This window comes from Pipistrellus kuhlii, unplaced genomic scaffold, assembly GCF_014108245.1.
Source record: "Pipistrellus kuhlii isolate mPipKuh1 unplaced genomic scaffold, mPipKuh1.p scaffold_m20_p_4, whole genome shotgun sequence".
Classification (NCBI taxonomy): domain Eukaryota; kingdom Metazoa; phylum Chordata; class Mammalia; order Chiroptera; family Vespertilionidae; genus Pipistrellus; species Pipistrellus kuhlii.
Genome location: NW_023425540.1, coordinates 74,083,969 through 74,106,336, shown reverse-complemented (window position 1 = coordinate 74,106,336; position 22,368 = coordinate 74,083,969). Strand labels below are relative to the sequence as shown.

Below are 22,368 nucleotides of genomic sequence, written 5' to 3'. Positions count from 1 at the left end.
TGCCCCAAGTAACGCGGCCGACACCAGCAGATTGGGGTTGAGGCCCCTTCCCACTCTCTGCCTATGGTTCACTCTGCTCACTCCCCCTTAACTCCAGACACAAGATCTTAGCTGTTTTCCCGGGGACGTGCACATAACAATGAAGAAAACATGCGTTTGCCCTAACTGGTTTGGCTCAGTGGACAGAGCGTCAGCCTGCGGACTGAAGGGTCCCAGGTTTGATTCCGGTCAAGGGCATATACCTTGGTTGCGGGCACATCCCCACTGGGAGGTTTGCAGGAGGCAGCCAATCAATGTTTCTCTCTCACTGATGTTTCTAATTTTCGAACCTTCTTCCTTCCTCTCTGTAAAAAAAAAAAAAAAAAAAAAAAAAAAAAATTCAATAAAATATATTTTAAAAGAAAAAGAAAACGTGTTTTGTCCAAAGTCTACCACTTACCAGCTGTGTGACAATAGGCAAGCTGCTAGGAGCCTCAAAGAAGGCATAGTTTCCCCCTCTTTAAAATGGGCATCATAACTGACCGCGCTGGGTTGTGGGGAGACTTAGCTGGGAAATGTCATGTCGGGGACTTGGGTGTGTGACACAGTGAGCTGGCTCATGCGTGAATTCAGCAGGTGCTCACTGATGGCAGGCGTTAGCAGGGGGCGGTGGTGGCCTCTGCCCGCGGCGCTGACAGCCTGTCCTGCTTGAGCAGCATGGAAAAGGTCGTCTGATGGTTGCAGGATGGAATGACTAACTCAGGTTTTTATATGACGAGGGGAGTTTTTCAGGTTTGGGGGGGCTGTAGGGACTGATGGAGTAGAGTTCTGTCCTCCAGGCGGCCTTCTACTGGTGGGAGCTGTCTGCTCCCAGCAAGGCCTTGGGGGCCATCCCCTGCACCTCACATCGGAAAGCTCTGCCTGACTGGTTCTTGGACACCCCAGACTTGGCATGTCCCAAATGGTGCTCCACCTGGACCTGCTCCCCCCTTCCTCTGTGTCCCCACATCTGGCCTATCTCCGGGCCCTCTCTCTAATCCCTCTTCGGCACCGAATGCTCCCCCCTGACCCCCTTCATTCAGGCCCCTCACCTGGCCCTGGGCCCTCGGGGGGAGGGTCTCTGCCCTCCAGGCCCTCTTTCTCATCAGGAGGCATCTTCATCCATATGTGGACTGCTCTGGGATGAAGTCCAGGCCCTGAGTATAGCCCCTGAGGCCCTGCCCTATAGGCTTTGACTCCCCAAGTCCCTCCCTGCCTTGTCTTCTTTTCTACTTCATTCTTGCTACCCCTGCCCCTGCACTGCCCCTTACCTTCTTCTCTGACCAGGACACCCTCTAATTTGCCTGAGTCCAGAGGCTGTGCAGGCTGTGCGGCCTGGGCTGGTCACTTCCCTTCTCTGAGCCCTGCATCCTGTCTTTACGGCAGGCCAGTGATGGTGCGAGGCCATCTGTTTGTGCATTCTGGAAGGTTTGACCCAGTGAGAATGGGCGTTTCTGAAGGCCACGCCTGACAAGGAGGGGGTGGCGGCTGCCATCGCCATGAGCTTGAGCATCAGGAACGGCCCTCTTGTGCCTGGGGCACCGGGACAGTGTCCATACTGTGCTTCCCGTGGGGCAGTTTAAACGTGGCACAGGGGCCTCAGGACAGGTTCAGAGTAGTCCCCAGCTGTGTGGGGTGATGCAGAGTAAGCCACAGACGTCGAAACAAGCCCCACTCCATTCTTTTCAGAGCTGGAATTAGGAGCCTGCAGTGGGAATCTAGAACACTGGAGGTGGGGGAGGCTTAGAAGGGTCCTTGGAGTCTGTCCCCCTTACCTGCATTAGGGGTGAAAATTGGGGCAGGGCTCTCAGGGATAGGAGATCCCCCCCCTTATCTTCCCCTCACCTTACCCTTTCAACTGAGGCTGGGACCGATCTCTGGTTCACTTCTCCCCTTCCCTGGAGGGATCCCCCTTCTTCCCCTTTTGGCCCCTGGGCCTCCAGGTGAGCTGTCTCAGCTATTCAGGAGTTGGCCCCGGCAGGTGCACTGGTGTGGGCAGACCGCATAGTGAACTCCCTAGGAGAACCCAGGCTGGACCCCTGAACTGAGCGGTGTTCTGGGATGGGTTGGCCACCCAGTGTCACAGTTGGGAATGAGAGGGCTGGAGAGGCCTTGGGAAGGTCACCTGGAATGAAAAGGTGTTCCAGTGGGGCTCCTCAAGCCAGCCTCTGCAGCCCCAGTGGGCAGGCAGCCCAGATGTGGAGAGTGCTGGCTTGAGGACGCTGGAACCACTTTTTTTTTAATCTGCTCTTCTCTGAGTATTCTTCAGAGAAGTTCTGTTCCGAGAGTCCCCCCTCCGCTTCCCTCCAGCCGTTCCCCTCCCACAGGGCTTCCATCTAAATTATCCCGGTTGAACTAGTTTTATTTAGTTGTCAGTTTCCACTGAAAAACAGAGATGGCAGTACCACCTGCCACATAGGGCTGTCCAAGGATTAAATGAGATCATGTAGGCAAAGTGGTCAAATGCTCAGGTCTGTGTGTGTGTGTGTGTGTGTGGTCTGGAGCCTGAGCACGTAGGGGCTGTGGGGCTGGGTGGTGGTGGCCATTGCGATTCCACAGGGTTCCCCTGTACTTCGAGCCTTGCTCTGAGCACCATCTGTGCTGTGAAAACGTCCTGTGAAAAATCAAGCCATTGGAGAATTGCCCTATGTTATTGCCTCCAAGAGTGCTGCTTCTCAAAAGCTGGGACCCCTGAGTTCTTGCACAGAGTGAAGGTTCTTGCATTACCCCCACCCGTACACATGTGTCTGTCCCCTGAGGACAGGCTTCCTCTGCACCTTGTCCCTTCTCCCAGGAACAAGTTAAGGAGGAGCCCAAGGGAGCGACTCAGGGAGGGTGTGAACCAGGGGCCCCCTGTGTGTGCATCCAGCCCTCCAAAGGCTTGTCCATCCCCTTGCGGGGGAGTCAGGCCCATTGGTGGTGGCTGGGGAAGGCAGGGGCTACACAGGGAGAAGTGCTTTCTGTCTGCTGTTTCCCCAAACCTGGTGCGGGCCATCGAGGCTTCCTCCTCCTCCTCCACTAGTCCACACGTATGTCTTGACACCCACCCCATAGCGGGGGCTGATCCCATGAGGACTCGGACCCAACTCTGGACTCACTTGTAGACAGCTGTACTGCTCTTGCTCGCTCTGTAATTTGATGAAGAGGAAAATCCTCATGGCATGGGGGAGCTTGAAGTACGGGAGTGAGTCAGGGAGGGCTTCCAGGAGAGGCGGCATTGAGCCAGGCTTGAAGCATTAGGGTAGGGAAGAGACTTCCAGGAAGGTGGAACAGCGTCTGCAAAAGCAGTGAGGCCTGGCCCTATGGCCCGTGGTGTGCAGAAGCTGTGAGGGGGCTGGAGAGAGGAGCCTTGTTAAGGGGGGAGGGTGGGGCTGGCCATGGGAGCGGAAGGGCTCTGTCCAGGCTCCTGGGCAGGAGCAGATGGCTGTGTCCTGAAGAAGGCCCATGGGGGGAGAGGACTGGGGAAGAAGAGGACAGATGGGGGAGGGCCCAGAGAAGTGGCCCAGTGCAAAGGGAGTGAAAGAAAATATGGTGTGGCAGGCCTGGGCTAGTGAAAGTCTTCCTCTGGGCGAACACCCAACAGAATTGGAAGGAGGGGCTCAGCTCGATGTTTGTACAGCCATATCCATAGCAGCTTGATTCCTAATAGCTAAAACGTGGAAGCAACCTAAGGGTCCGTTGACCCGCAAATGGATAAACAAAATGTACATGCATACAGGGGAATATTATTCAGTCTTAAAAAGGGAAAGAAATTCTGGCACATGCTTAGGTGAAATATGACAGTCATGAAAGAATACATACTGTACTCGCATATGATTCCGTTCATATGAGAAAGCTAGAGTGGTCAAACTCATAGAGACAGAAGGTAGCATGATGGATGCCAGAGGCCGGGGAGGTGGGGGGAATGGGAGTTATTGCTTAATGGGTAGAAAGTTTCAGTTTTACAAGATGGTAGTGATGTCTACACAGCAGTGTGAATGTATTTGATACCACTGAGCTGTAAACTTAAAAATGGTTAAGAGGCTAAATTGTATAGTACATATATTTAAATACAATGAAATGCATGGTGGACAGCAACCAAAAAAGTCTAGGCTAATGAGAAGGAGGAAAAAGTTGAGGGCTGGGGGTGTGAGGGGATTAGAGCCATAGAGATGGATAGCAGCGATGTCAATGAGGAAGAGTCTGAATCCTAGAGTCTTAACAGATTGGAGTTTGAATTCTCATTATGTCACCCGTGTTAGTCTGCTCAGGATGCAGTAACAAATACCATCATTTGGGCAGTTTAACAACAGAAATTTATTGCTGGAAGTTCTGGAGGCTGGAAGTCCAAGTTCAAGGTGCTGGCCAGTTCTCTTCCTGGCTTGCAGGTGGCCCCCTTCTGTGTGCCCTCAGATGGATTCTCGTCCTTCAGGGAGCATGTGAATGGAGAGGGAAAGCCAGCGAGATCTCTGTTCCTCTTCTAAGGGCTCTGATCCCACCTCCAAATAACATCACATTGGGGGTTAGGACTTCAACATATGATTTGGGGCGGGGGGGGGGGGTCGGATTCAGATATTCAATCCCTAATACCAACTTTGGGAACTTTGGGGATTTACTTCACTTCAGTGTCTCAATTTTCTTATCTGGAAATCGGGGGTGGTGCTGCCGGCCCCGGGTTATTGTGGGAATCTCTCATGTATGTCCAGGGCCCAGCATCTGGGAAGTACTCAACAGGCATCAGCCATCACCAGACAGGCTTCCCTAAGCATCTGCCAGCTTCTGCAACCCTCAGCTGTCCCCGGTGGTCTGGGCTCTGGGAGATGTCCGCTTCCCCCCAGCATGCTGTGATTTGGGTCTTCTCCAGCTGGGCCTAGTACTCCGGTCTTTAAGCAGAGGCCAGGCATGGGTCAGGCCTCAGGAAAGCGTGAGCCAGCTGTTTGTCCTCACGTAGAGTCTGGAGATCTGGGAGACCTCCCCCACCCATTGTTTACCCTTCCTGCAGGGCCCAGGCTTACGAGGGGGGTTCCAGCAACTTCTTCTGGGAGCCCTGCAGAGAGAGAAGGTAGAGGCTAGGGTCAGCTTTAGGGTGTCCATTCACCTGGCCTGTTAGGTGGGGCAAGGTCAGAGCTCCCCCCTCCCCCCACCAAATAGAGGACTGCAGATGGATGGGAGAGGCAGGGAACCCCATCGTCCTGTGAGGCTTCTTCATTCTGCTGGCATCAGGCTGTGGCTGGGAGGTCCCCCAGGCCCTGGGCAGGAAGGAGGAGAAGGTTGGTGACTGCCCAGGCCAGCGCAGGCACACAGCAGAGCTGGGGTTTGACTCCAGGACTATTCCTCCCCACGTCGTGCCTGTAACCACTACAGCCCTCCTTCCTGCATCTTCTCATCCACCTACCCCACTCTGAGCCTGCCCCCCTGCCTTTGCAATCCACCGTAGTCCTGCTGCCTCCTACAGGAAGGCCACCCTCCCTCTTCGTTTTTGTTTCTCATTTTAAAGTTTTGGATAGATAAGCAATTCATAGACAGCAAGTGCAGATAGCTGGGGGTGTGAGGGGATTAGAGCCATAGAGATGGATAGCAGCGATGTCAATGAGGAAGAGTCTGAATCCTAGAGTCTTAACAGATTGGAGTTTGAATTCTCATTATGTCACCCGTGTTAGTCTGCTCAGGATGCAGTAACAAATACCATCATTTGGGCAGTTTAACAACAGAAATTTATTGCATAGGTAGCCAGACCCACACTCAACCATCTCCAAGGTACCTCTTGACCCAGGGACTGTTCCCTGCCAGGCCCAGACCTCTCTCCTCCACAAATGTTGAGAACTGTCCCAGGTCCCGACACTGCAGCCTTCCCACCCTCTTGCTGTCCTTAGCTGATTGGGAGGCTCCAGGCTTTGGGGTCAGCTGGGCCTGAGCTTTGTTCTCAGCATGGAGCTGACAGCTGTCCCAGAGTTAGTGTACCAGAACCCATAAAAGTACTTTCCCACCTCAATCTGCTTCCAGCCTCCAGCACTGTGAGAAAATCCATTTCTGTTCTGTAAGCTGCCCAGTGTCTGGTACTCAGTGCTGCCCTCTATCTCCCCACCATCCCAGCCCTCCTGGGCCCCTAGCAGTGCAGTGGGGCCAGTGGAAAGAATTCAGGGACTGGGCTTGTTCAGATCTCTTTCTCCCACTGATGAGGGCATGTCCCAGGCCTCATTGTGCCCATCTTGGTAATGGGAGGGTGAAGAAAGGGGCAAATAAGTCAGCTACTGGTAAGCACGATACAAGCTTTTGCCCTTTCCTTCTGGCTTAAGGTTGAGCTCAGTGTCATTGCTAATATTTCCTCCCATGATCTGAACTTCCCAAACAACAGGGAACTTCTCCTGGGAAAGTGAAATAATGTGAACATCAAACTCGAGACCCTGCCTCACGCCAGTAGCTATTCATTCACTCTTGAGGGCCTCATTGAAATTTCCAAGATCATGGAGCTGGAGATAGAATTCAAGCCTGAAACAGTCTCAGTGTCGGTGGCTTGGAGGTGATCCGCAGCCGAATGGCCAGGTGGGGTGGGTCTCAGAGCCGCAGGCCAAGGATGGTACATGGGCTCTGTTTTATGTGGGGATTGCCTGCATTTGAGTGAGTGAGGGATTGGGAAGTTCTAGAACCTCGCTGTCCAAATTGGTAGCCACGTGTGGCTATTTAAATGTAACGGAAATAAATTCAGTTTTTTAGCCTCATAAGCCACATTTCAGAGCTCTCAGTAGCTACCTGTGGCTAGTGGCTGTCAGGCTGGATAGTGGCTGTAGACCACTTCCGTCATTCCAGGAAGCTCTACTGAGCAGCCTTGTTTTGTTTTTATTTTTTAGCTAGAGGCCTGGTGCATGACCTTTGTTCACTGGGGGTCCCACAGCCCAGCCTGCACCCTCTCACAGTCCAGTACCCCTCGGAGAATGTCCATGTGGAGCAGGCCTAAGCCGGCAGTCAAGACATCCTCTGAGGGATCCTTAGCATTGCCACGGAGGCGGGAGAGGCTCCTGCCACCGCTGCCTGGCTTCTGGCTGAGCAGCGCTCCCCCTGTGGGAGCGCATTGACCACCAGGGGGGGAGGAACTCCTGCATTGAGTGTCTGCCCCCTGGTGGTCCGTGCATGTCATAGTGACCGGTCATTCTGCTATTCAGTTGATTTGCATATTAGGGTTTTATTATATAGGATAGGATAGTGTGGTGTGTGGGGGTTTGTTTTTTTTTTTTTTAATTGATTTCAGAGAGGAAGGAAGGGAAAAGGGGAGAGATAGAAACATCATCGATAAGAGAGAATCATGGATTGGCCACCTCCTGTATACCCCTCCCCTGGGGATCAAGCCTGCAACCTGGCATATGCCCTGACCGGGAATCGAATTGTGACTTCCTGGTTCATAGGTTAAAGCTCAACCACTGAGCCACCACAGCCAGGCAGAGCAGCGCTGTTTTAGAAGGGTGCTGGGACTCAGTGAGAGGGAACGCCAGGCTCATTTTGGCAATGACTGTCCCGAGGTCAAGTTGGGCAGAGTGGGGTCACACCTGGCTGTGTTTGCCATTGGAAGACAGGTGCTGGGGATGCGTGCCGTAGGCCTTTGAGCCAAGCAGTCGCGTGTGGTGTGGGATGAGGTTGGGCCTACGCTGGCAGCCTGGCAGGATTGGGCTGCATTCTGAAGTCCCAGCCACTCGCCGATGGGCTCTTCCACTTTCTACTCAGGCACTGCCACCTCCGGGATGGCTTCCCTGAACCCCAGGCCCCAGCACTCCTCAGTTGCCCTTCTTTGCTCACACTATCACCTCTGCCTCCTCAGCCGGCACAGTGCTGGCCATGGAACCGGGGTGGACGGGACACTGGCTCGAGGAGCTGGAGCCACAATTGTGCCATCACAGGCACGTGTTCTGACATGGGAGTGACAGGGCGGCAGCTCAAGGCACAGGAAGGTTCGAGACACGCCCAGGGTCAGCCGTCTTGCTGGGAATCGAGGCTCACTCTCCTTCCCAACTCACAGTGAAGGCTCTTCCAGGAGAGTGACGGGGAGGCCTGTAGCTGGGCAGGGCCGAATGGGCTGCTTCCCCGGGCTCTGGGCTTGGGCACCGGGAATTCCAGGAGTCAGGCCGCAGCCCAGTTGGAGCAGCGAGCTGCTCAGACTCCCAGGTTTGTGTCCAGGGCTGGCAGAAACCACGGGTCACTTCGGTGTTATCTGGTTTACATTTGCTTAACCTGCTCCTGACCTCAGAGGCAGCCCAGGGGGCTCGGAGGAGTCCCCCAGGCCCTCCGCCCACACCCCCCTCTGTGGCGTTCCCGGCCGACCTCACGAGTGGGCACACACACAGATACCTCTCGCCGTCCAGGAAACTGGCTGCCCCCAAAATCCAAGACACTTGAGAACTTTGGGGGTCTGGGAAAAGAAAGCAGGGCATTTGTGGGCCAGAAGTGTTTTCTTTGGCCCATCCAGAGTGTTTTTTTCAAAATTATACCAACATTTCAACATTGAGATGGATCACAAAAATCTGGATTTCCATTTTTCCTTGAAAAATTGGAAGCTCTTGCAATCCAGGGCCCACATGGTAGCAGCTGAGCAGAGCTGAGTGGCAGCTGCCCTCTTCCAGCAGGGAGGGAATCCCCGGCCCCTGGCACCCTCAGTCCCTTCCATTCCTAGTGTCCCCACACACTGAGACCGGGGACCAGGCCATGCATCATCATGCTTTTACCAGACTCTTCCTCCCTATATTCTTTCCCAGCAGTACAGGGAGGAAGATGGACTGAGGGGCCACACGTTTCTCAGTGCCAATGAAGAATGCCCCTGGGTATTACATATGATACGCGCATCTCACTCCTGGTTCTTTCACCCGCATATTTTGCAGGCCTTTGAGCTGTGATCCCCGTTCTAGGCATGGCCAGGCTTTTCCTTGATTGAATCCTCCTGTCCTCCCTTGCACCCCCTTTTGTTTCCTGTCCCTGGGACCCCTGCAGAAACGCATCTCCCTGTATTGGGGGATTATGGGGTACTGCTGACTTGGTAAAGACAATGGCGGCTGCATGGCTGTTCTTGGTACTCTTGACCATCCTCCCCGGCTCCCAGCTGGAGGGGTTCAGGGACTAGAGGCTGCCTCGGAGCTGACATGGCCACAGACACGGGCTTCTGTTTCTTGGTCCTGCATCTCAGCATCCTCTGGGTTGTGGACCACGGTGGATGGAGCCTGAGCCCAGCTTCCACCACCCGAGAGAAGATGGGGCCTAAGCAGGAACAGAGCTCAAACGGCAGGACCCGCTCTCCCCTCCCTAGCCAAAGGGAGCTGCTCAAAACACAGACCCCACCCGTCGCTCAGATGTTTCGGAGCCTTTTTATTTTTCCTGGATCTCGGCTGCACAGAACTTGATTCCTCGTCATCCTTGGTTTGTGACGTACGTGTTGATCCTACTCTTTTATTCCTTTGGTTTGTTCTTCGAATAGTATTACCCCCACTGCCTACCATGGCACTGACGGTCAGTGCCATCCACCCACACTTCCCTTTCCCTTGATGGGATGGCTTTGTCCTGTGTGTCATTTTCCGGGCTTGCTTTCTCCACTCAGCATCACGTGACAATGTGTAGAAGATGCTCAACCTGCCCATGGCTATAGGTGATCCGGCCACACTGCCGTGGGTTTCTCTTCCTCGAGGTCTGGGACTCTCCTACCGGGTCTTCTTCTTCAGGCCTCCACTTAGCCCTGCCCACCCCTCCGCCATGGGAGGCCTACGCTGCTTCCTACCCAAAGCCTTCCTTGTGGCACAGCCCTGACCACAACAGACAGTGCTATGCTTTGTGTGCCGGGTTTTGCCAGGGCCCCGTCCCAGCAGGTTCCCCTCCCATCTTGGGGGGAGGGGGAGAAGCCCAGCCTCAGCACAGGGACCCACCCTGTGGAGAGGGTGGGGCTCAGGCCCGCCCGGATGCGCTGAGGTGTGCAGAGCAGTTCTGTGGGGCGAGCTAGAGCTGCTTTTGTGGAGTTAAGGAATTAAGGGCATAGGAAACCAGCCAGGAGGTTTTTTTAAAGAAAGATGTTCATAACAGCTTTATTCATAATAGCCAAGTACTGAAAACAACCAAATGTTATCGAAAGAGAAGATAAATAAGAATATGTTATAATACATTATACATGTATATTCATCAATAAAGACAACTTCAACGCATAAAATAAGATGGATTAATCTCAAAATCAATACATGGACCAAAGGAAGCGAGGCACCAAGCAGTGCCCACTCCATGGTTGAGAGCGAAAACAAGCACACGGAGCCTGTGGCGGCAGGAACGGGCGCAGGGTGGCCTTCCCCTGTGGGTGTCAGGACTGAGGGAGGGGTCGGAGAGGCCCGCCGTGGAGAGAATGTCCAGGGCTCCTTGCATGAAGGGGTGGAGGGTCAGTGGCCGTATACATTTTCAAAACTCATCAAACTGTACACCTAAAGTCTGTATTACTTTGTATTACTATAAATGGTGCCAGACTTTAAATATAAAGAGTTTTGTCAGAGGGAATAATGATGCAAGCCCAGACTTGATCTCATGAAAAGCATTTCTCACCTAACACAATGAGTGCCCAGCGAATAGGGTATCGTCAAGGAGGTGGTCATGTTTCCTTTCTCCTCATCCATCTTCACATCACCGACGCTGCCCCCTCAAACTCTTGTTCTGGGGACCTTTGAGGCCCATCGAGGGGCATGAGCCACGTGACCACCTCCAGACAGACCACCCAGTATGTCTGCTCAACTGACATGAAGACCCCCGGGGGACAGGAAGAAAGGCTGGGGCTTTCCTTCTCTGCTGATGAAGCAGGGGCCGCATGGGGCGTGCACAGACAGTACGTGTGCGGCCATTGAGTCCCACAGACTGACCAGACTTGGGAGCCAGCACCCAGGCAAGACCCGGAGGAGATGTTCCCAGGATTCCAGAAACCTCCCCACCACGCTCTTCCAGCCACCACTCCCTCTCCTGCATGCTGTCCCAACTTCTGTTGCCTCGATGTGATCCTGCCTGTTTTTTGGTGCCAAAACCAGGATGTTCCCAGACAAGCCAAGAAGGCTGGTCCCTCAGCCATCTGCTTGCTGGCATTAAGGTGAACAGGCATTGCTGTGCCCAGCTTAAACACGCCACCCTGGGTGGTGACTTTGATGGGATAGTGAGGGGGAGGGGGTGCTCAAGTGACATGGATGGGATAGTGGTGGTGGTGGTGGTGGTGGGTGCTCAGGCTCAGAGGCCTCAGAGGGGCAAGCAGAGGCCCCTTCCATGAGCCACTCACCCAGGGAGCCACCAGCATGTGCTGGCGGAGTCACTGCCCTAAAGCCCCGGGTTAAGTCTCCTCGCCAGATAGGCCCAGGCATCTGGCAAGGGAGGCTGGCCCTGCCATCTCTCTGGTTTTCCAACTTTAGCTTTGCACCCTCCGCAGGCGCACGGGGTACATTTTAGAGTTCACCAGGTGAGTTCAGTATGCAACCAAGGTTGAGAACCAGTGCTGAGCAGTAGGAAGCTGGGTTTTATGCAGGGCTTTTGCCCACGAGCTCTGTTCCCATTGTAGGAAGAGTGGAGGTCCTATTGGACTCCTTCCCTGTCATTTTTCCAGCTGGAGCAAATATCCACAGGTCCCTGGAGGGCAGAATTAAGACTACCGGTGTCAGTGAAAAAGAGCCTTTCTTCCTGTCCCCCGGGGCTCTTCATGTCAGTTGAGCAGACATACTGGGTGGTCTGTCTGGAGGTGGTCACGTGGCTCATGCCCCTCGATGGGCCTCAAAGGTCCCCAGAACATTGATAGCGTTTCTAGAAATAAGCTGCCCCATGATGGAATGAATTGCTTTTCATGGAGTGAGTTCCGCCTCCCGAGGGGAATGCAAATAGGGGCTGAGTCTCCATCGGTCCAGGTTGCCTCACTGCAGGAGCAGCACCCTTGGTTCCAGGCCTCCCTGTGTCCCGCCCTCCTATCTGGGCGATTGCAGGACGGTTCCCTTGGTGGTTTTGATGCAGAACCTGTGGTAAACTGTCCCACAAATTAAACAAACTCTTGCAGTTCTTTCCCCTCGACTCGTTTATCTGGTTCATAAATCTCAGTGGGTTTGCTGCTGCACGGAGTTTGCTTGGCAGTGGCCCTCCCCGTCTGCCCTTCCCCTCCTGGTTCAGGTCTGTTGTTGGAACAGGGCTCTGATGGGCAGGGCTTGTCGCCCGGGGTGCCCGAGGAGAGGCCCGTGTGAGGGCCTAGCTCTGCTGGGTTAGGAATCTGAGAGTAAACAGATCAAGTTTCCAGTGTTAGCTGGCCACAGCAATTGAAAATGAGAACGTTCTCTGAGATGACTCAGCCTCTCGGCCCCAGGGTAGAGGCAGCCCCAGGCCTTGGTTCTGCCCTGGTGGTCGGCTGCAGGCCAAGCCCAAGGGGAACACGGTGGAGTTTCAGAGCGAGTGGTGTGCAGTTACGGTCCATCCCATCAGGATGAGGGCACAAGCTGCAGAATTGGTTATCTAACAGGTTGCTGTCCTCAGCTTCCTCATTTGTGAAATGGGGATCAACCATTCCAGTCGCGGAGGGTGGATGTGAGAAATGAGTCTGAAGACCATTCCAGCCAGTGTAGGCAGAGAAGTGCCCATCGGAAGCTCTGGGAGAGAGTCTGGGTCGCAGTGGGTGGAGAATTGGAGGGAGGGAGTCATGGGAGGCCCCCTTGAGAGCCACCTACATGAGGAGGAGGAGAGAAGTCACTACAGGAAACAAAAGAGCAGTGTCAGTGTCAGAAGTTAGAAGAGGCCATGTGGTAGCTTCTAGCATCAAGGGAAGATGTTGGCCAGCCACATGGGGTCCAGCCAATAGGTCAAGGACAGGAGGGCATGAGGGAAGAGGCTGTCAGGTTTGGCTGGTGAAGGTCATTGGTGAGCTGAACAGGATCAGATGGAAGGTGAGGCCAGCCGGTGGCAATAGAGGGTCGATAGTGACCGACTGAAGGTCTGTTTGGTGATAAAGGGGAGTGAAGGATGCAATTACCTGAAGAGGAGATGGGGATGAAGGAAACATTAGCCTGTGGGAATGGAGGAAGAAAAAGGTTGCCTTGGTACTGTTTTTTCTGAGATCAGAGAGAAGGATTAAGATGGATGAAAATACACACACACATGTTTTCAAAGCGGGAGGGGGTCTCACCACTTGGCCTAAATGTTAGGAAACTAAAGAAGGTGCAGGCTGGGGTTCAGATCATGCATGCCCAATCAAAACACAAGACACAGGGTTGAGCAGATCCTGGGGTGGAGGGTGGGAGGTGGGGAAGAGGGGAAACAGGCAGGGGCGAGATCTAGGCCCTGCAGATATTTCTGAGCTGGAGGTCATAGCTGAGGAGGACAGTGCTAGACAGGGGTTATCTAAGGATTGGGGTCAGCTAAGGGGGCCACCCAGGACACCTTGCTCCAAAGCCAGTACAGAATTGGAGAGGCCGCAGGAGATGAGAGAGGCGCTCAGGTGACCCAGGAGCCAGGGGCACTCGGAGTTACCAGGCAACAGGACAACAACTCCACACAGTACCCCAGCTTGGCTCCAAAGTCCTGTAATAGCAGCCCTCTAGGGCCTGTCGGTTCCCAATTAATAGTGTCAGGGACTTGGAGGGGTCGGGGGACGAGTACTACAGATTGTTTAGGTGATTGTTGTCAGCGCGCTGACAAAAAGCTGCCTGCCCCCTGGAAGGATAGGGGGTTGTGTGCGTCCTCACCATAGTGTGTGGAACAGGGGAAGTGGAATAGCTTCCACTATGGCAGGAGAAAACCAGGGAACATCAGTGCCATCATCCGAAAGGAAGGGAAGAGACTGGTGCTGTTGGAGCATGCGTGTGTGTCTGGTGCTTGTCCCTAACAGATGCCAACCTCGCCCCTGGTCCAGCTATCACGGGGGTGATGCCCTCTTTCTGAGTGGGGAGACCGGCTCGGGCCATGTAAATGTCAGACCACAGAACTGATACCGTCGCTGGGGTCCAACCCTGGCCCCTTGGCTCTAAAGCGATGCTTTTGCCGAGCATTTACCACTACCACAGCACCATCGGAGGGTCGTGTAGAGGCTGGACTGTGGGAACTGAGTTGAGGGGTGAAGATACATCTGTGCAGATCAAACGGAATGACCAAAATCAAATGGAATGACCCAAATGACAGAGATTGTAGCCTTTGGACCGGCTCCACCCGTCCACCCTGGGCCCCTTGCCTGATTCTGGCCCCTGGACCTGCCAGGCCACCTCCTCTGGAGGCTCTTTCGCTGTGTTCCCTACACCTGTTTTTGCCCAGCAGCCTGAGCCAGCGCCGGTTCTGCGGGTGGGTCCTCCAGGCCCTTCTGCCAGGCCCCTGGCCCATTCCCTCTGAACCTCCGCCGGACCCCGGTGCCCGGAGAACAGCCTCTCCTGTGCCCCAGGGGGCCTCGGCTCAGGTTCGTGGCCCTTACCCACAAGCGTCCTTGCATGGCCTTCCTTATTCATTTATCTAACTAATCAGAGTTAACGATGTAATCAGCCCGTGTTTAAGCCAGAGCAGAAACGGATCTCTCAGTGCCCTACCTTTACCCAGAGGTCTCCCGCGCCCCCCACCCCTGCCCAGCAACCCTGTGTTCTTCATCACTTTGCTTCCTTTTCATGTCATTCTGTTGCAACTACGTGGAGTTGTAAAGGTGGTCTGTTAGTTTGATTTTTTTGAGTTTGTTTTTTAAGCTGCTTTTAACTCTAAAAGGAGGACCATGCTGTATGTCATACTTGGGGACTTTTCCACCTATTACATTGCTAAGATTCCTTCTCATTTTTGCAAGTCACCGTAGATTGATTGTTTAGACTGTTGAGTAATATTCTTCTGTCATTGTTCCCCTCCTCTTCCAGTGATGGGCATCTGGGGTGTAGCCAGGTTTTTGTTGCTGGGAACAGGCTATTATAAATTCTCTTGTCAGCGTCTCCCATTACACATATGTAAGAAGGTGGAATCTCGCCGGGAAGAGCTGAGTCACGGGGAACGTGCCTTCAGGTGCCCTCACCTTAGCCATTGCACAGCCTGTTGGCCCCCGGGCGGTCACTGCCTGCACCTAACTGGGCATCCGTGTTCCTGTCTGGAAAACACCAATTAACGATCCCACACATGCACTCGGTGCTGATTATGCACAGACCCGGTGTCTAGTTCTGTGCTGGGCACGGGGACTTAGCCGAGGAAGACGCGTCCAGGCGCAGCGAGGGCAGACCTGAATCTTCTCAGCGGCACGCTGGGTTTTCCCTCGCCGGGAATGGGCTGGTGGGCACACAAAGGTGCACCGGGCCGGAGGCTGGGCCAGGCCCCGCGGTCCCTCGTGAGGTCGCTGGACTTCTGCTGAGGGCTGGGGTGGGGGCCACAGGAACGGGGAGACCTGACACCGGAAAGAGATCGCTGAACACAGAGAAGCCAAGAGCCCACACGCAGAAGGTGTGCTCCTGTCTGCAAGGCCCGAGCACTCAGACAGGAACGCTGCCAGGGACATCCCGTTCCCCTCTCTCCCTCCCAGGCCAGCTGCTCCACTCGGCTGCATCGAGTGACCACACTCCGGCAGTCTCGAGCACATGCATGTATGTTCAGCACCTCCTTCAGCCCCAGCCTGCAGGGGAGGCATTTCCAGACTTCTCACAGGTCAGGAACCCCCTGGGGCGAACTGAGGGCCATGGAGCTGTTCCACCTCATCTCGGGGAGGTGGGAAAGCCAAGATGCCAGTGGGCCTTGTCCACCTCAGTCCCCCCAAGGAAGAAAGGAAACCGCCAGACCATTGCCTTATATGTGCCCTGCACTAGGGTACGTGTGTGTCCCCAAAGCCAGAGGCCTTTCCCAGACTGGTCCGACCGGATGACCCTCCCGACTTTCCCCCCCCCTCCGCCAGGCCCCTGGGACAGGCAGCCATTCACAGCTCTCCAGAGGTCTGTGCCTTAGGCCTGGGGCAGGGCAGGGCAGGGCAGGGCAGCCCCACCGCCCCAGGTGTCTTACCTGCCCCAGGTTCCCACAGAGGAAAGGACGAAAGCAGTTGGGACCAGATTTAGAGGTGAACAAATTAGGCCAATGCAGGCCCCACCGCTGCCTGCCGACCCTCCTGGTGCCTCCGACTGGAGCATTGGCTGTGGGAGACCGTCTTTCCCTGCCTCGGCCTCATGTTTCTCCCCCAATTTGTTGAATATTATATCCTGGCCACAAGCGGACCCACGCCTGCCACTGGCAGCCTGGGCCAAACCACCGTGGGCTCTTGCCAGCTCCTTGAAGAAGAATTGTCTCCTAACTGGTCTCGGGGTCCTCACCCAGTCCTCACAGGGGCCACAAGGCATCATCCTCCTCCTCCCCCCAACCCCCTGCCAATACCTGTGAAGTCATTGCCTGTCGTTTCCTCGTCCCTGCCACTCAGCCACGTTGGCCTCTGCCACTCCTGTCCTCGGGGCTTTGCAGTCTCCTCGCTCTGGCCTCCCTGGGACAGCAGCATGCCCACTGTTCCACCTCCTGCAGGTCCTGTGGGGACCTGCCTTTCCCTGCTCCACTTTTTCTATTGTAGACAGGTAGATGTAACACTGGTGTACCATCGGAACTCACATTGTTTGTTGTAACCATCACCACCATCCAACTCCAGAACTTTCTCATCATCTCACACTGAACCTCTGTATGCATTCAGCAATCGCTCCCCATCTCCCCCTTCCTCCAGCCCCTAGCAACCACTTCCTGCTCCGTCTTTACATTGTAAACCCCCGTTGTGCTAGCCCTTGCCCTCCCTGCACTTTGTATTTGCTCTGTGGTACACACCATCATCGGACCTACTATTGTATTATTCACCACCAATGCATATACATTCCAGCTGTCTTATTTAAGGTGTGTTCCTAGCACCTGAAACAGTGTCTGACTGGCTTGTTGAAGGACTGGAAGATTGCCTGGGTCTCAGGGACTTTTTCCAGACCCTACTAATTCCTGCTGCCCTCCCGACCCCTTTTTTGCAGTTCCTACCTGTGCAAGTCCCCCTAGAATGTACAAGCGGTGTGGCCCACACCGATTCTCCTGGCCGCCTGTGACATAAGCCCGTTTCTTTTCTACAATATCTTAATGGAAATGAACCTCCTCATCAGGATTGCCCTTCCAGTCACAGGACCAACCGGGGCTTGCTTTCTAACTACAGATAGAAGCGGTCGCCTGTCGTTGTTAAAGACAGTAGAAATGAAATGTAAATAGCACGAGCGACCTATGGAGGGAAGACCCACGAGAAGCATGAAAACGCTGTTGCTGGTGAGGAGAACAAAGGCTGACACACGCCAGGCCAGCACCCCGAGGAGGCCGGATGCACTCTGCTCGGACGCCACGTTGTAGGACTCTCCTGTGCAGCACGGAGGGGGGCAGCGGTGGGTGTGGGTCAGACCTGACCCCTGCATGTCCCCCCTGTGACGTCCAACGGGGGAGGCCGTGGCTAAGCCTCCCTGGTTCCAGCCTGAATGGGCTGCGCTTTTCGAGAAAGACTCCGGGCCCTCCAGGCTGGTGCTGTAATTCTAACGGGGCTTACGGGCATTCAGAGACCCTACTTGAACGAAAAAAACAAGAAAGGTTTGTGAACAGGCACCTGGAACGTGGTGTAAGACTTCTAGGTCCCACTGGTAGCGTGGGAAGGCTCTGGGTTCATCTCAAGGCCCAGCTGGTCAGGCAATGGTCTGAGCTGGTTCTCTGAGGAGCTGACAGGTGACCTCCGCAGGGCCTGGCTGGCACAGGGCATTCTGGCCTGCGGGAAGCAGGCCCCGGCCCCACAAAGCTAGCTCCCACTTCCAAACCCTGCAGGAGAGTCCTCGTACTGGCAGCCTTTGCTGAGCCCTGACTCTAAGGGGTCTCTGTGACCTGGGGGCCAAGGGGAAGTGAGCACAGCCGGCAGGTGAGTGGAGAAGGTGGGACGGATGCTAATAGAAACTTGCACTCAGTGGCGATGGGTCAGGCCACCCCCCGGTGCCTCGATCTGGATGTCCCCTGTCCTCAGACACACCCGATGTCTGAAGATTGTCAGGCCTTTGTGCGGTGTGTCAGGGAGCAGGTTGGGCCCAAGGCTGCAGGTTTGGCTCTGACGCAGATTCCCTGGCAATGTAGGGCTGCTCCATCTCTTCCGTCATACACCATCATTCCTTCCCTGCCTGCCTGGTGGGAACTGAGCTATTGGGAAGGTGAATGGAGACTTTTCAAGCCAAGCTTTTCTTGGGCTCAGTGTGTGGGAACCAGGTGTTTCCAAGAATCAGAGACTCAGCTTGACCCGTCCTCCCCCTCGAGGCAGCGGTACCTTCAGAGAACTGGCAACACACTGTGTCTCAGGCCAGCCCATTGGTCTCCTTAGTCAGCTGGCTGTAGAGCTTTTTTTACTCAGAACACAGCTGGCCTCCCCAATGCCTCCCCTTTAGCTCTGTCTGCCCGCCAGTAGCCAGCATATTGAGCGCTTACCAGGGGTGTTCAACATTTCTTCTTCAACAACATCACGTGAGAACACGGTACCAGGAGGGACTGGCCTAAAGTCACACAGCCATGAGCAGTCACGTGGCTTACAACCTGTGGCCCACAATAACCACGGAGACTCGCCAAAACCGGTTTGGCTCAGTGGATAGAGCGTCAGTCTGCGGACTGAAAGGTCCCAGGTTTGATTCCGGTCAAAGGCATGTACTGTACATGGGTTGCGGGCACATCCTCGGTAGGGGGTGTGCAGGAGGCAACTGGTCGATGTGTCTAGCTCTCTATCCCTCTCCCTTCCTCTCTGTAAAAAATCAATAAAATATATATTTTTTTAAAAAATAACCACGGAGACTTAAAGGCGGTGGCTGGAGTCTTCCCCAGACGTTTGGCGTTTCTAGCTCTCTATCCCTCTCCCTTCCTCTCTGTAAAAAATCAATAAAATATATTTTAAAAAATAAATAAATAACCACGGAGACTTAAAGGCGGTGGCTGGAGTCTTCCCCAGGCCAAAGGGGTGCAGCCCAGGGTCCCCTCAGCTCCTATGGACATGCTCCGTGTTGGCCATGAGGCTCTGGACAGACATGGCTCCTGCTGTGGCCTGCCCTCATCCAGTCCCCGTGCTCTGTTCACCCCCTGGATGGGACTTGCGTGATTGTTGGGGTGTGTCCCAACCAGGGCTCACCCAGAGCTGCTGTCCCCAGTCTCCCTCCTCCATTGGTGAGAGCTCAGAGTTCCGTATCCCATCTACCCGAGTGCTCCTGCAGGACCTGCCCAGTCACCATGGCACTCAGTTGCATGGGTTGTGTACTCAGGTCTTTTTTTTTTTATATATGTATTTTATTGAGTTTTTATAGAGAGGAAGAGGGAGGGATAGAAAGCTAGAGACATTGATCAGCTGCCTCTTGCACACCCCCCACTGGGATGTGCCCGCAACCAAGGCACATGCCCTTGACCGGAATTGAACCCGGGACCTTTCAGTCCGCGGGCCGACGCTCTATCCACTGAGCCAAACCGGTTTCGGCTGTGTACTCAGTTCTGCGGCACTCCTCCCACAGACTGAGGTGGTGAGCCCGCGCCCCGAGCTGGGACACCACCGCCAGCTCCCTGGGCAGCAGGTAGATCCATCTTAGGTTCTGATTGGGGCTTTTCCGGGCACTCCACGGCTCTGTGTGCCTTGTTGGTCTACCATGCTATGGAGCGGGCAGGGCTCCAGGTGGCCCGGGCACTGCCCAGGCCGGAACTGCGTGGGAACTAGCCCACCCTGAAGCTGCCCTCGTTGTAAAGGGATGAGGCAGCCCAGGGCTCACCACTGGGGCCAGGCTGGGACTGGGGCCCAGGCCCTAGACTCCAGGCCCGCGGTCCTCTTCCCGCGCTCCCAGGCTGCTCTCTCCTGTCATTTCATCCTGTTCCTGAGTACCACGAGGGCATCCAGAGGGCAAGCAGATCTCCTCCGCCTCCTCCTCCTCCTCAGGTTTCCTCGTAGACTGGCTGGCTGCTGGGCTTGGGTCCTCTTTCCAGCTCCTCGTAGACCAAGTGCAGAGCGGCCACAAACAGCGGGGCCTGGCGTCTGTGGTGTGGATTTAGCCACGACTCACCGGAGAGCGGAGCGGGGACTAGAGACGTCAGTGTTTCTCGGTGGAGGGTACACAAGGGCAGTGCCACGCCAGGGCAGTGCCGTGCCAGGGCACGTAGGGCCTGTTCCGATTAGAGCTGCTCCGGCCTTGGCGGGAGGTACGTGGCTGCAGTCCACTCCTTTGCTCATCAGACAGTGAGCGTTGGGTCCGTGCCCAGCCAGGTGTGTGTGCAGAGCCTCCAGCCCTTGCCTGTGAGAGGGTATGGTCTGCTGGGGAGACAAGTATTCGTAACGGGTTGTGGCAAGTTCTCATCATGCACAGTTGCTCTCGTTAGCACTGCCCTGGTCTGAGGGCAACGTCAGGTACACGGTGAGGTGAGCGAACTCTCTCCTGGAGCTGTGAGGCACGAACAGCCCTCAGCGGCCTTACGTCCCTCTGTGGACGGTGTAAGGACGTAGGCCATCGAGGGAGGACCCGCCCGTTTGGTGGGAGATGAGGGAGAGGAGGGGGCTGGTGCCGGTCATAAAAGAAGATCCTTTAGCTGAAACCGGTGTGGCTCAGTGGATAGAGCGTCGGCCTGCGGACTGAAGGGTCCCGGGTTCAATTCTGGTCAAGGACATGTACCTTGGCTGCGGGCACATCCCCAGTAGGGGTGTGCAAGAGGCAGCTGGTCGATGTTTCTCTCTCATCTATCCCTTTTCCTTCCTCTCTGTAAAAATCAATAAAATATATTTAAATTTTAAAAAGAAGAAGAAGACCCTTTAACTGGGTCTTGAAGGGTGAGACAGCCACCTCGACATACTCATACCCCGTTTACACAGAGGCCGATGCTGCCTTCTGCTGGTGCCTGTGCCTCCAGGATGATTTATGTGGTCTATTTCTGGAACGTCCCTCACAGCCCAGAGGGCATTGGGAGCAAATGCCACATCTGTTAGCCTTCACAGGCCACACCCCCACCCAGCAAGTACCTGCTTGTGGCAGGCCAGCGATGGGGGCGCGGTGGGGGGGGGGCGGCAGACTTCAAGGTTCTCTCAGAGTGCACAGGAGTCCCCGAGAAGGAGCTGGGCCAGACCAGTGATTGCCACTCACTAAGGTGATAATTTGCCGTTGTCCCGCGCAATTACAGATTTCATTTGTCCAGGCAGCAGTGGCAAATTGGATGTGGACAGGCAGGGACAGAGATGTCATTTGCAAACCAAAGCGCTGGAGGGAAGTGGAAGAGAGTGTGCTGTCGGTTGGTCGGTCGGAGCAGGGGAATAAGTGCCACCCTGTTTACAGTGCTGGCACAGGCTCTTCCTTCAAAGTCAGGCTCACCGGGGTGTAATTTACACCCAGTAAAATTCGCCCTTCAGGGTACAGTTCTTTGAATTTCGCCAAATGTGTACTATGTACCCATGGCCACAACCACAATCAAGATCCCAGCCCCCGCCACCGCCCCAAGAGTTCCTGGGCTCCCCTCCAGCGTCAGCCCCGGCCCACTCTCTGCCGGCCCCAGCTCCCGGACCTTACAGTTTTGCCCCTTCCAGAAGTCACGTAAATGGGATCGAAAGTATTGCAACCTTTGGGGTCCGGGTTGAACCTAGCAAAGTGCCTTTGAGCGTCGTCCACGTCACAGCGTGCGTCAGGAACTCGCTCCCCCTCATTGCGGACCAGGACCCCGCGGTGCGGGCGGTGCGGGCGAGCCTCCCTCGCTCCGCCAGGGCTCCCGCTGAGGGGAGGACTCGGGCTGTCTCCCCATGGGGCGATCACACTCAGGCTGCAGGCCTCGGCAGTCAGGTCTGCGTGTGCGCATAGGTTTTCTTCCTCTGGCATCCGCACCCAGGGGTGGGGTTGCCGGGTCGTATGGTCGGTGTCCGTTCAACTTCGTAAGAAACTTCCAAACCGTTTCCCAAACGGCAATATCGTTCTGCATTCCTTCGGGTTCCAGGTGCTCTCGCTCCTTGGGGAAAATGGAGAGGGCAGAGTGGAAGGTGCCGCCGGGTTCTGTGGCCGGCCTTCCACGTGGTCCCGGGCGGCTGGCGGGGGGGGGGGGGGGGGGGGGGGGGGAGGAGAGAGCAGCGGTAGACGCTGCGCGCCCCCTTCCAGACTCCGTTCCCATTCGGTCTGCGGGAGTGCCGTCCGGCCGGGGCTGGGGCTACGCGCTGGGCCTCTTGCTGTCACGGCCCCCGTGATGGATGGTTTTACGCGCCGGGCATGGAGCCCGTGCTGGGCCTCACGCTCCAGAGCAGCGATGCCAGATAAGTGACTGCGCTTCCTGCGTGCCGCCGCCTGTGCACCCCGTCTCTCCCCGCAGCTGCCGTTCCGGGGCTGTTCTGGCCGAGGGGGGAAGAGACAGGCATTGAAGGGTGGGGACCCCGTTACCCCGTGACCG

At 55.3% G+C, this 22,368-nt stretch overlaps 1 protein-coding gene across 1 annotated transcript in view; it reads left to right on the top strand.

The window, feature by feature from the left end:
- CASTOR2 (cytosolic arginine sensor for mTORC1 subunit 2) overlaps positions 1-22,368 on the top strand; it is a 49,569-nt gene that overhangs the window by 11,708 nt on the left and 15,493 nt on the right. The window lies entirely within an intron of this gene.